This window comes from Tachyglossus aculeatus, unplaced genomic scaffold, assembly GCF_015852505.1.
Source record: "Tachyglossus aculeatus isolate mTacAcu1 unplaced genomic scaffold, mTacAcu1.pri scaffold_138_arrow_ctg1, whole genome shotgun sequence".
In the NCBI taxonomy this organism is placed as follows: Eukaryota; Metazoa; Chordata; class Mammalia; order Monotremata; family Tachyglossidae; genus Tachyglossus; species Tachyglossus aculeatus.
Window position 1 is genome coordinate 149,619 of NW_024044865.1, and position 10,931 is coordinate 160,549.

Sequence of the window (10,931 nt, forward strand, 5' to 3'; positions counted from 1 at the left end):
TGCTTATTATGTTCTAAACTCTGGGATAGCTACAAGGTTACCCACACACCTTCAATTATCCATTCCTAATTCAGGTTTTTTCACTAGACAATTGAACCCCAACTGATTCCAGTGCTGGACTGGGGATTCTGACCATGCCAGATGCCACTGCACCTGCAGCCTTGCTACTGGGAAAGAGCAGAGAAATCCTTCATGAGATAGCTCTTTTTTAGCCATTGTGTTTGACTAGATCCTTGCACCCTGGATAGAGAATTCTTTTTTTTTAGGACATTGTCTGGTGGAGGGGTTCCTGAGAAGTCTTGGGTGTGCTGAGGAATAGCCGATTAAGAGAGATGACATGCAAGATGGAGGGAGATGGTACAGAGCTTTGAAGATAATGGCAAGGAGCTTCCATTTATTGCAGAAGGAGAAAGATAACCACTGGAGATTTTTGAGGTGTGAGGAGATGTGTGTTGAGTGGTGCTGAAAAAGGATGATTCATGTAGCAGTGTAGAGAATGGGATGGAGAGGTGGAGAGCTAGAGGCAGGGACAGCAGTGATGAGGCTGATACCTGATGTAGTCTTGCTGGGCTACGATTGCAGGCTTGGACCAGCGTGGATGGAGAGCAAAGGGTGGATTCTGGAAATGTGGAAGAAAACCTGGCAGAATTTAGAAAGAGAAGGATGTGAGAATTTAAAGAGAATGAGGAATTCAAGGATCATGCCAAAGAAGCCAGCTTCTGAGAACAGGGAGGGGGCGTGGAGTTGGTGGCAGAGAGAGGAACGTTTGGAGGAGAACAATTAGGAGGAGATGGAGAAAGAGGGGTTTTTCAAATGAAGGTGAGGCTCTCAGTTTTGAACATGTTGAACTTGAGGTGCAGGTAGGACATTCAAGTGGAGCTGTCTTAGGGCCAAGAGGAAATGTGGGATTAGAACCCAAGAATAGAACCAAGATTAGAATGCTGCTTGGGGGATACAGCATGGCTTCAGAGAAAAACCATGGGCCTGTAAGTCAGAGGTGGGAGGTCAGGGTGAGAGAGATAGAAATGGGAGTCATCCTCATAGTAGCCTTCCTTGATTAAGCCTTCTTTTCCCTGACTCCCTCTCTCTTCTGCATCATCTGTGCACTTGGGTTTGGTACTTTTGGGAGTATGATATACACCTCACCCTCAACCCTGCAGCACATGCATATATATCCATAATCATTTTATGTATACAAAGATCTATCTTCCCCTCTCGACAGCAAACTTGTTGTGGGCAGCGAATATGTTCACGAACTCTGTTGTATTGTACTCTACCCAGCGTACATGTCCCTGCACACAGTATGTGCTCAATAAATACCAAGGATGAATTTATTCATTGATCGAGGTGGTAAATAAAGCCTCATGAATACATAGATGCCTCTAACGAGTAAGTGCAGAATGTACTAAGTAGGCACCCAGAACAGAACCTGTGGGGCACTGACAACCAGTAGATGAGAGGGTAAAGAGTTGCCAACAAACAAAACAAAGGGATTACAGTCTCTGGAAGAAGTCATATTTCCTACTGATGAATTTTCTCAGGGCCCCTTTCATATCCTTGTTCCTCAGGCTGTAGATGAAAGGGTTCAGCATGGGGGTCACCACTGAGTACATCACAGATGCGATAGAGTCTTTCTTGGCCTTGTGGGTGGACCGTGGGCTGAAGTAGACCCAAAGGGAAGTGCCATAGAACAAGGAGACCACAGACAGATGAGAGCCACAGGTGGAGAAGGCTTTAAACCTTCCCCCGGCAGATGGGATTCTTAAAACAGTGGAGAAAATCTGATAGTAAGAGAACAGAAGTCCCGTGAGGGGACCTAGACCTAACAGAGCTGAAAGAACAAAGAGCAATATTTCATTGATGAGTGGATCGGTGCAGGAAAGTTTTTAGATCTGGATAGGTTCACAGAAGAAGTGATGGATTTTGTTGTCTGCACAGAAGGATATTCGAAGCACCATTAAAGTATGTGTCAGAGCATGGAGACTGCTGGTAATCCAGGACCCAGCTACCATCAGGGCACAGAGCCGTGGGCCCATGATGGTGGTGTAGTGGAGTGGGTGGCATATAGCCACATAGCGGTCATAAGCCATTCCAGTTAGGAGAAAGTGGTCCAGAGCTGTGAACAGAATGAAGAAATACATTTGCGCTAGGTACCCAGCATAGGATATGGATTAATTGTGGATCTGAATGTTGACCAGCATCTTGGGGACTGTGGTGGACAGGAAACAGACATCGGCCAGGGATAGGTTGGTGAAGAAGAAGTACATGGGGGTGTGCAGGTGCCGGTCAGATCTGATGGCCAGGATGATGAGCAGGCTCCCCAAGACCCCAGGCAGGTACATCCAGAGGAACAGCATGAAGAGGATCTGCCGCTGCTCCCCCCAGTCGGACAGTCCCAGGAGGAGGAATTCTGAGATGCTGGTTTGGTTTCCCCTGTCCATGCGGCCGGAGGATCTGCTGGGGGAGATGTGGCAGGAGAATGGATGGAGGAGTAATCACATCCTGGTTCAGACTCAGTCTAGACTTTATGTAGTTCAATGTATAATTGCTGGGGCAGCGTAAACAGTGCAGATACCCCTGCCACTCGATTTCATACATTTCCCCGCTTTATTGGAACTATGGTTTGGAGGGCTGGGTTCTGGAGCATTTGTTCATCTGAGATTCTCCTGCTCACATTCTACAGCCTTCCTGGAGTCCTGGGTCAACCATTTCCAGGCCTGGGTGTGTGTCAACACTAGGTGAAGCGGGTTCTATTTCTGCCCCATCCCCAAGCACAGAATTGGGCTCTCTGTCCCAATTCCGTTCCATTCTCCGTGGAACACCCTGTCAGAGGCTCGGAGCCCATCATCAGTGGCCCCTCAGGCTTCTCCTCACCTGAATGAACAATCCCAGTTTCTTCAGACACCCCATTCCCAGACATTTCTCCATCATCACTGCTCCCTCTGGTGCCTTCTCCATGGAATCTCATCCAGCTTCTCAGGATACGTCTACTCAGTACTAAGGAGAAAAATTGTGCCTTGCTCATTTTGGTGCCAAAAGAATATTGCTGGGTCCTGTTGATGGACTTTACAGTGCTCGCAGCTGCCCCACACCCAACCCTTAGCAAATGCCCCCCAACTCCTTCGTTACGCCTTCTTAATAAGTTTATTTTTGCTTTCTTTTTAAGCCCAACATACTAATTTCTGCAACACTCAGTACCAGCCCTTGCTCCCAGTCTTGTTTGTCTTCCACATTTATGGACTTCCCATAAGAATTAGACTTCTGGCATCTGCAGGGGGTGGTCCAATGGCTAGTGTAGTCTCCTCAAAACCCACGCAAGAATTTGAGGAGTGAAGCCAGATCTCTATCAGGAGTGGTGGGTGGGCCATCCTTGAGGCCAGGGTCCCCAGTAGAGGGAAGCTCCGGTCTGTTATGAACCGCTGGTTGGCCAGGTGAGTCTTCTTCCTCTCCCCTCCAGGATGAAAATAAAGCCAATACTACCTAGGAAACACTGGGAAAGACTGCAGGTATTTGTACTCTAGTACTCTTGATTGGAGAGAATCTTGATAATTCCCCCCGCCCCTATGTGCTGTTGTAGCCATTTGTTAAATTTTGATAATTTGGGACTTTAGCATCAAATTGCTCTTATTTTGGATTGTAATTTACTGTTGTTCTTTTTCTTCTGTGGGTCTCTCTTCCCTTACCTAGTGGGGTCAGGGTCCAGAGAACTGAGACCGTGTCTTGTATTTTTCTTGAGGGCAGAGATTATGCATGCCTACCCTCTTCTGCCGTGGTTTCCCAGGAGGTTAGTACAGTACTATGCACACAGGTGTTCAATAAATACCAGTGATTAAATACCAGGGCTTAGTATGAGGTAAGTGCTCAACAATAATACTAATATAATCCTGAAAATGGCTGTTATGATGAGATGGCTGATTTTAAATGCTCTAGAAACCCTTGATGAAAGGTAAACATATCCCCCTCTTCTCCCTGCTCTAGGAGGAAAACCCACCTAACTAACCCCTCCAAGTTCCAGGCAGTATACTCTCCCCCATCCCTGAATCCATTGTTAAGCCTAGACATTTCCCGGGTTTAAATACTGCAGGATGAAATCTGTGTCAGGGAGTATGAAGGAATTCTAGTTGGCTTGGAGGGATTCTAGGTGATTGGAGCCATGAAACTCCTTTTGGAGGTTCTGGTCCAGCTTGGCTGATCCATGCTGATCATACCCCCAGCCCAACTTTCTCCAGCCCCTCAGTCCTGAGGGCCAGCCCTCCTTCTGGAGCAATCCTAGTAACCAGCAGTCTTCACCTGTGATGGCCCTTGACCAGTTAGGTCTTCAAAGCCTTCCTGCCACTTCAATCAATCAATCAATCAATCATATTTATTGAGCACTTACTATGTGCAGAGCACTGTACTAAGCGCTTGGGAAGTACTAATTGGCAACATATAGAGACAGTCCCTACCCAACATTGGCCTCACAGTCTAAAAGGGGGAGACAGAGAACAAAACCAAACATACTAACGAAATAAAATAAATAGAATAGATATGCACAAGTAAAATAAATAAATAAATAGAGTAATAAATATGTACAAGCATATATACATATATACAGGTGCTGTGGGGAAGGGAAGAAGGTAAGATGGGGGGATGGAGAGGGGGACGAGGGGGAGAGGAAGGAAGGGGCTCAGTCTGGGAAGGCCTCCTGGAGGAGGTGAGCTCTCAGCAGGGCCTTGAAGGGAGGAAGAGAGCTAACATCGGATGGGCAGAGGGAGGGCATTCCAGGCCCGGGGGATGACGTGGGCCGGGGGTCGATGGTGGGACAGGTGCAAACGAGGTACGGTGAGGAGATTAGTGGTGGAAGAGCGGAGGGTGCAGGCTGGGCTGTAGAAGGAGAGAAGGGGGGTGAGGTAGGAGGGGGCGAGGTGATGGACAGCCTTGAAGCCCAGGGTGAGGAGTTTCTGCCTGATGCACAGATTGATTGGTAGCCACTGGAGATTTTTGAGGAGACATGTCCATGTTTGAGGAGACTTCAAACATGTCCCACCCCACTTCCCCTGCAAATCCTCACCTTGCTTTGTCCTTTTTTTAAATGGTATTAAGTTCTTACTATTTTCCAGACACTGTACTGAGCCGTGGGGTAGATGCATGGCAATCAGGTTGACACTTTCCATGTCCCCCGTGGGGCTCACAGTCATAGTTCACATTTTACAGATGAGGTAAGTGTAGCACGGAGAAGTTCAATCACTTGCCCAAGGTCACAGGGCAGACGAGTGACACAGCTGGGACTAGAACCCAGATCCTATTCATTCCCAGGCCCGAGTTCTCGCCACTGGGCCAACCTGCCTCTCAAGATAAAAATTTGTCATCCATGATCTCATCTGGGACACCAGCCATCTACTTCACTCAACCCAGGTGGATGGACCATTTTTATGGTTTTCGTTAAGCACTTAATATGTGCCAGATGCAGTGTACTGAGCAGCGTGGCTCAATGGAAAGAGCACGGGCTTGACTGTTAAGTCATGGATTCAGATCATGGCCCTGCCACTTGCCAGCTGTGTGACTTTGGGCAAGTCCCTTAACTTCTCCATGCCTCAGTTCCCTCATCTGTAAAATGGAGACTAAGACTGCGAGTTCCACGTGGTAGAACCTCATTACCTCGTATCCCCCCAGCGCTTAGAACAGTGCTTAGCACATAGTAAGTGCTTAACAAATACCATCATCATCATCCTCCCTGCAATAGATCCAAGTTAATCAGGTTGGATGCAGGCCATGTCCCACAGGGCACTCTCAGTCAATCTCCATTTTACAGGGAAGGCACAGGGAAGTGAAGTGACTTGGCCAATGTCACACAGCAGACAAGTGGCAGGAGCTGGGAATAGAACCTAGTCCTTTATGACTCCCAGGTCCATGCTCTATCCACTAGGCCACACTGCTTCTCAAGATCTCGCCCAGGAATTGTCGGTCTTAGATTCTTGTCTTATTGGATGACTTAGAGGGTAAATTAGGGATATTAGATGAGTTATCCCTAACCATTTACATGATATTAAGGGGAGTGACTGTTACCAGTTGGCCAGTGGTCCATTGGGTATAGGGCCCATAAGCTGCAGGATAAGTGATACCAGAAAGATAGTGTATACAGCCTGCATTGGATGGCCTTGGACAGACTGCTTGGTCATCTTGGGAACTAATTTTTCATTCTTGGAAGAGTCCTCCAGAGACCCACTCTTTGCATCACCCAAAGGAGGAACTTCCCTCTGAGGGTTCCCGCAGACTATCTGCAAGGCTAACTAAGGCTCTCTCAAAAATGCTTCAAACCTGTGATCATCAAAAGAAGGAGGAACTAAGACTGTAGGCAACACCAGAAAGTAGAAATTTCCTCTCCAGGATTCATTAAAAGGAGGGAGGGACTTCCTCTGTGTGCAGAGCAGCAACTGGGAAGACTTTTAGTGGGGGTGCTTTAGAATATAAAAGGCACAACTAGTTGCCACAAAAGTGTGTATCTATCTGTTTGTACCGGGATGGTGCACCTCGTTATGTGGGATTCAGTGGGATTTTTTAATAAAGAGGACCTGTTATGCACTGAGATCTTGGGGTATAGTGTCTTCAGTAATGGCTATGGAATGAGACAGACATTCTCCTGTTCCCTGAAAGGCTCAGTGAAAATAGTAATGGTTCATTCATTCAATCAGATTTATTGAGCGCTTACTGTTATGCAGAGCACTGTACTAAGCATTTGGAAAGCAAATTCGGCAATAGATATAGAGAATCCCTGCCCAACAACAAGCTCACAGACTGAAAGCAGGAGACAGACAACAAAACAAAATAAGTAGACAGCTATCGATACCATCAATATAGATGAATAGAGCTATATATAATATTTAGTATTATTATTATTAATAAAATAAAGTAATAATTTTGTACAAATATGAACAAGTGCCATGGGGAGGGGAAGGGGGTAGAGTAGAGGGATGGAGTAAGGGTGGTGGGGAGGGGAGGAGGAGCAGAGAAAAAGGGGGGCTCAGTCTGAGAAGGCATCCTGGAGGAGGTGAGCTCACAGCAGGGCCTTGAAGAGGGGAAGAGTGCTGGTTTGGTGAATTAATACTTAATAATGGCATTTGTTAAGCTCTGACTATGTGTGAAGCACTGTTCTAAGCGCTGAGCACTGTTCTCAGTGCTGTTGTAAGTTTGATGTGAGTAGGGAGGTCATATCTCACTTTCAGAATGCCCCAATACTGTGGCTTTTAGACTCCTGTGGACCCCCTGGGGATCGGGGCTGGGCTGTACTTGTAGCCCCAATATTGGATCAGAGTGAAGGCTAAAGTTCTCCCATCGTGACTGGGAAGAGGCATGGGTGCTCCTGTGTGCTGGGACGGAGGGGTCGTTCCCTACCTGTGCAGGTTGTCTTGGGTTCAGTCGGGCAAGGAAGGCTGTCTGCACTGTCCGACTCCTTTGTCCCTTCGGTTGCTGGGCCTTGTGGTGGGGAACTCGTCCTGGAACAATCAGTGTAGCTGAGGGGAAAGAGGGATGAGGAGAAGTGGAGCTCCAAGCAGAAGCGCTGCGTCCCCAACCACAGGTGCAGTGGTGGTGTGAGTGGGGCTTATGGCAGGACTATTTGCAGGAGTCTCTGGTCCCTCAGGCCCCACAGATTATGGATCCCCCAGCTCCGTGTGAGAGAGACACAAACTCTCAGTGCCTGGTCTCCCTGCTGGGCTTTGCTTAGGGAGATGTCCCAGGAGATTTTCTGTTTTAAGTGGTATTTAAGTGCTTACCATGCACCAGGTACTGTACTAAGTGTGGGATAGATATAAGATAATCAGGATGGACACAATCCCTGTCTCACAAGGGACTCACAATCCTAATCTCCATTTCATAGATTAGGTAAATGAGGCCCAGAAAATGAAGTGACTTGCCCATGGTCACACAGCAGAGAAGTTGCAGAAGCAGAATTAGAACCCTGGTCTTCCAACTCCCAGGCCCATACTAGGTCTACCAGGCCATGCTGCTTCCCTAATAATAATGGCATAGGTTATGTGCCAAGCATTGTACTAAAGGTTGGGGCAGTTATAAGATGATTAAGTCTCAAGTAGGACTCACAGTCTCAGTAGGAGGGGGAACAGGTAATAATAATAATAATAATAATAATAATAATAATAATGACGGTATTTGTTAAGCGCTTACTATGTGCAAAGCACTGTTCTAAGCGCTCAGGAGGTTACAAGGTGATCAGGTTGTCCCCCATGGGGCTCACAGTTTTAATCCCCATTTTCCAGATGAGGGAACTGAGGCACAGAGAAATGAAGTGACTTGTCCAAAGTCACACAAATGACAGTTGGTGGAGCTGGGATTTGAACCTATGACCTCTGACTCCAAAGCCCGGGCTCTTTCCACTGAGCCACGCTGCTTCTCAGCGTACTGAATGTACTAATGGGTACTGAATCCCCGTTTTACAGATAAGGGACCTGAAGCATAGAAAAGTTAAGTGACTTGTCCAAATTCACACAGCAGACAAGTGGTGAGCTAGGATAAGAGCCCAGTTTCTCTGACTCCCATGTCCCTGATCTTTCCACTAGGCCACACTGCTTCTCTGGTCAACAGAATATTGGTGACCATAAAGGAGGATGGTAAACTCTTACTGGGAATGTACTACTCTGCTTCTCTCAAGCACAAGGTCCTTCATTGCCTGACTGACCCCAAGACGACCTGCACAGGTAGGTAACGAACCCTGGTCCCAGCACACAGGAGCACCGATGCCTCTTCCCAGTCACGATGGGAGAACTTTAGCCTTCACTCTGATCCAATATTGGGGGTACAAGTACATCCCAGCCCCCTTCCCCAGGGGTTCCGCAGGAGTCTAAAAGCCCCCAAACAGACAAAACGAAATTGTACATCATCATCATCATCAATCGTATGTATTGAGCGCTTACTATGTGCAGAGCACTGTACTAAGCGCTTGGGAAGTACAAATTGGCAACATATAGAGACAGTCCCTACCCAACAGTGGGCTCACAGTCTCAGTAGGAGGGGGAATAGGTACTCAATCCCCATTTTACAGTTTAGGACCTGAAGCACAGAAAAGTTAAGTGACTTGTCCAAAGTCACACAGCACACAAGTGGTGAGCTGGGATAAGAGCCCAGTTTCTCAGACTCCCATGTCCCTGATCTTTCCACTAGGCCACACTGCTTCTCTGGTCAACAGAATATTGGTGACCATAAAGGAGGATGGTAAACTCTCACTCGGAACGTGAGAGTTTGGCCCTCTCCTACAAAAAACAAACAAAACCAAATTTTACATGACAAAAAGTATGTGACCTTCGAGAGCTGGCTAAACTTTCTCAGAAGAATAAGCTTCAGGTGAATCAGCGTATCAGAGTCCTCAAGAGAAGACACTTTTCCTGTTGAATGTGTTTCTCAGGGACATTTTCATGTTCTTGTTCCTCAGGCTGTAGATGAAGGGATTCATTGTGGGGATGACCACTGTGTACAGAACAGATGCTATCTAGCCCTTACTGAATGTTTGGGTAGATGTTGGACAAAGGTAGGTCCCAAGGGTGGTGCTATAGAATAAAGAGACCACAGACAGGTGAGAAGCACAAGTGCTGAAAGCTTTCCACCTACCCCCTGTAGATGGGATTCTCAATATGGTGGAGATGATGCAAAGGTAAGAGAACAGGAGGCCGGTGATTGGACCTACCCCAATCACTACTGCAAAGACAAACACGATTACTTCATTAATGAAAATGTTAGAACAGGAAAGCTTTAGGATCTGGTAAAGCTCACAGAAGAAGTGAAAAATTTCCCGATTGGTACAGAAGGATAAGCGAACCACCAATAGGGTGTGTGTTAGGACGTGGAGGGAACTGAAGATCCAGGAACCAGCAACCACCAGGGTACAGAGCCGTGGGCTCATGATGGTGGTGTAGTGGAGGGGGTGACATATGGGCTCGTAGCGGTCATATGCCATTCCAGTGGGGAGAAAATGTTCCAGACCTGCGAACAGAACGAAGAAGTACATTTTTGCCAGGCAACCAGAGTAATATATGGATTTGTCTTGGGTCTGAATGTTGACCAGCATCTTGGGGACCGTGGTGGACAGGAAGCAGATGTCAGCCAGGGAGAGGTTGGTGAGGAAGAAGTACATGGGGGTGTGCAGGTGTGGGTCAGAGCTGATGGCCAGGACGATGAGCAGGCTCCCCAGAACCCTAAACAGGTACAACCAGAGGAACAGCATGAAGAGGAGCTGCCGCTGCCCTGCCAAGTTGGGCAGTCCCAGGCGGAGGAATTCGGAGACGCCAGTTTGGTTTCCCCTCTCCATGGGGCTGGAGGATCTGCTGGGGGAGATGAGGCAGGAGAATGGGATGGTGGAGCAATCACATCCTGGTTCAGACTCAGTCTAGGCTTTATGCAATCAATGTGTGTGTGTTGGGGCAAGGCAGGGTAAACAGTGGAGAGACCCCTGCTGCTCGATTTCAGACATCTCCCCAGCTTTAATGTAAATTTGGTTGGGAGTGCTGGGTTCTGGCTGGAGTATTTGTTTATCTGAGATTCTCCTGCTCACACTCTCCAGCCTTCCTGGGTTCCTGGGTCCACCCTTCCCGGGCTCGGGTGTGTGTCAGCACAAGGTGCAGCATGTTCTTTTTCTGCCGGCCCCCCCTCCCACTCTACCGCCCCCCCCCCCCCCGCCCCCAGGCACAGCATTGGGCTCTCCCAGTCCGGCTACTCCTCATTCTCCATGGAACACACCCCATCAGAGACTCGGAGCCCATCATCAGTGGCCCTTCAGGCTTCTCCTCACTGGATTGAACAATTCCAGTTTCTTCAGACATTCCATTCCCAGACATTTCTCCATCATCACTACTCTCCCCGAGCCTTCTCCATGGAATCTCATCCCAATTCTCGGGCCAAGCCTATTCATTACTAAGGAGAAAAATTGTGCCTTGCTCATTTTGGTG

General features: G+C 47.8%; 1 pseudogene; it reads right to left on the reverse strand.

The window, feature by feature from the left end:
* Window positions 1–1,493: 1,493 nt before the first annotated feature.
* On the reverse strand, window positions 1,494–10,294 carry LOC119923047 (annotated as a pseudogene).
* Window positions 10,295–10,931: the final 637 nt, after the last annotated feature.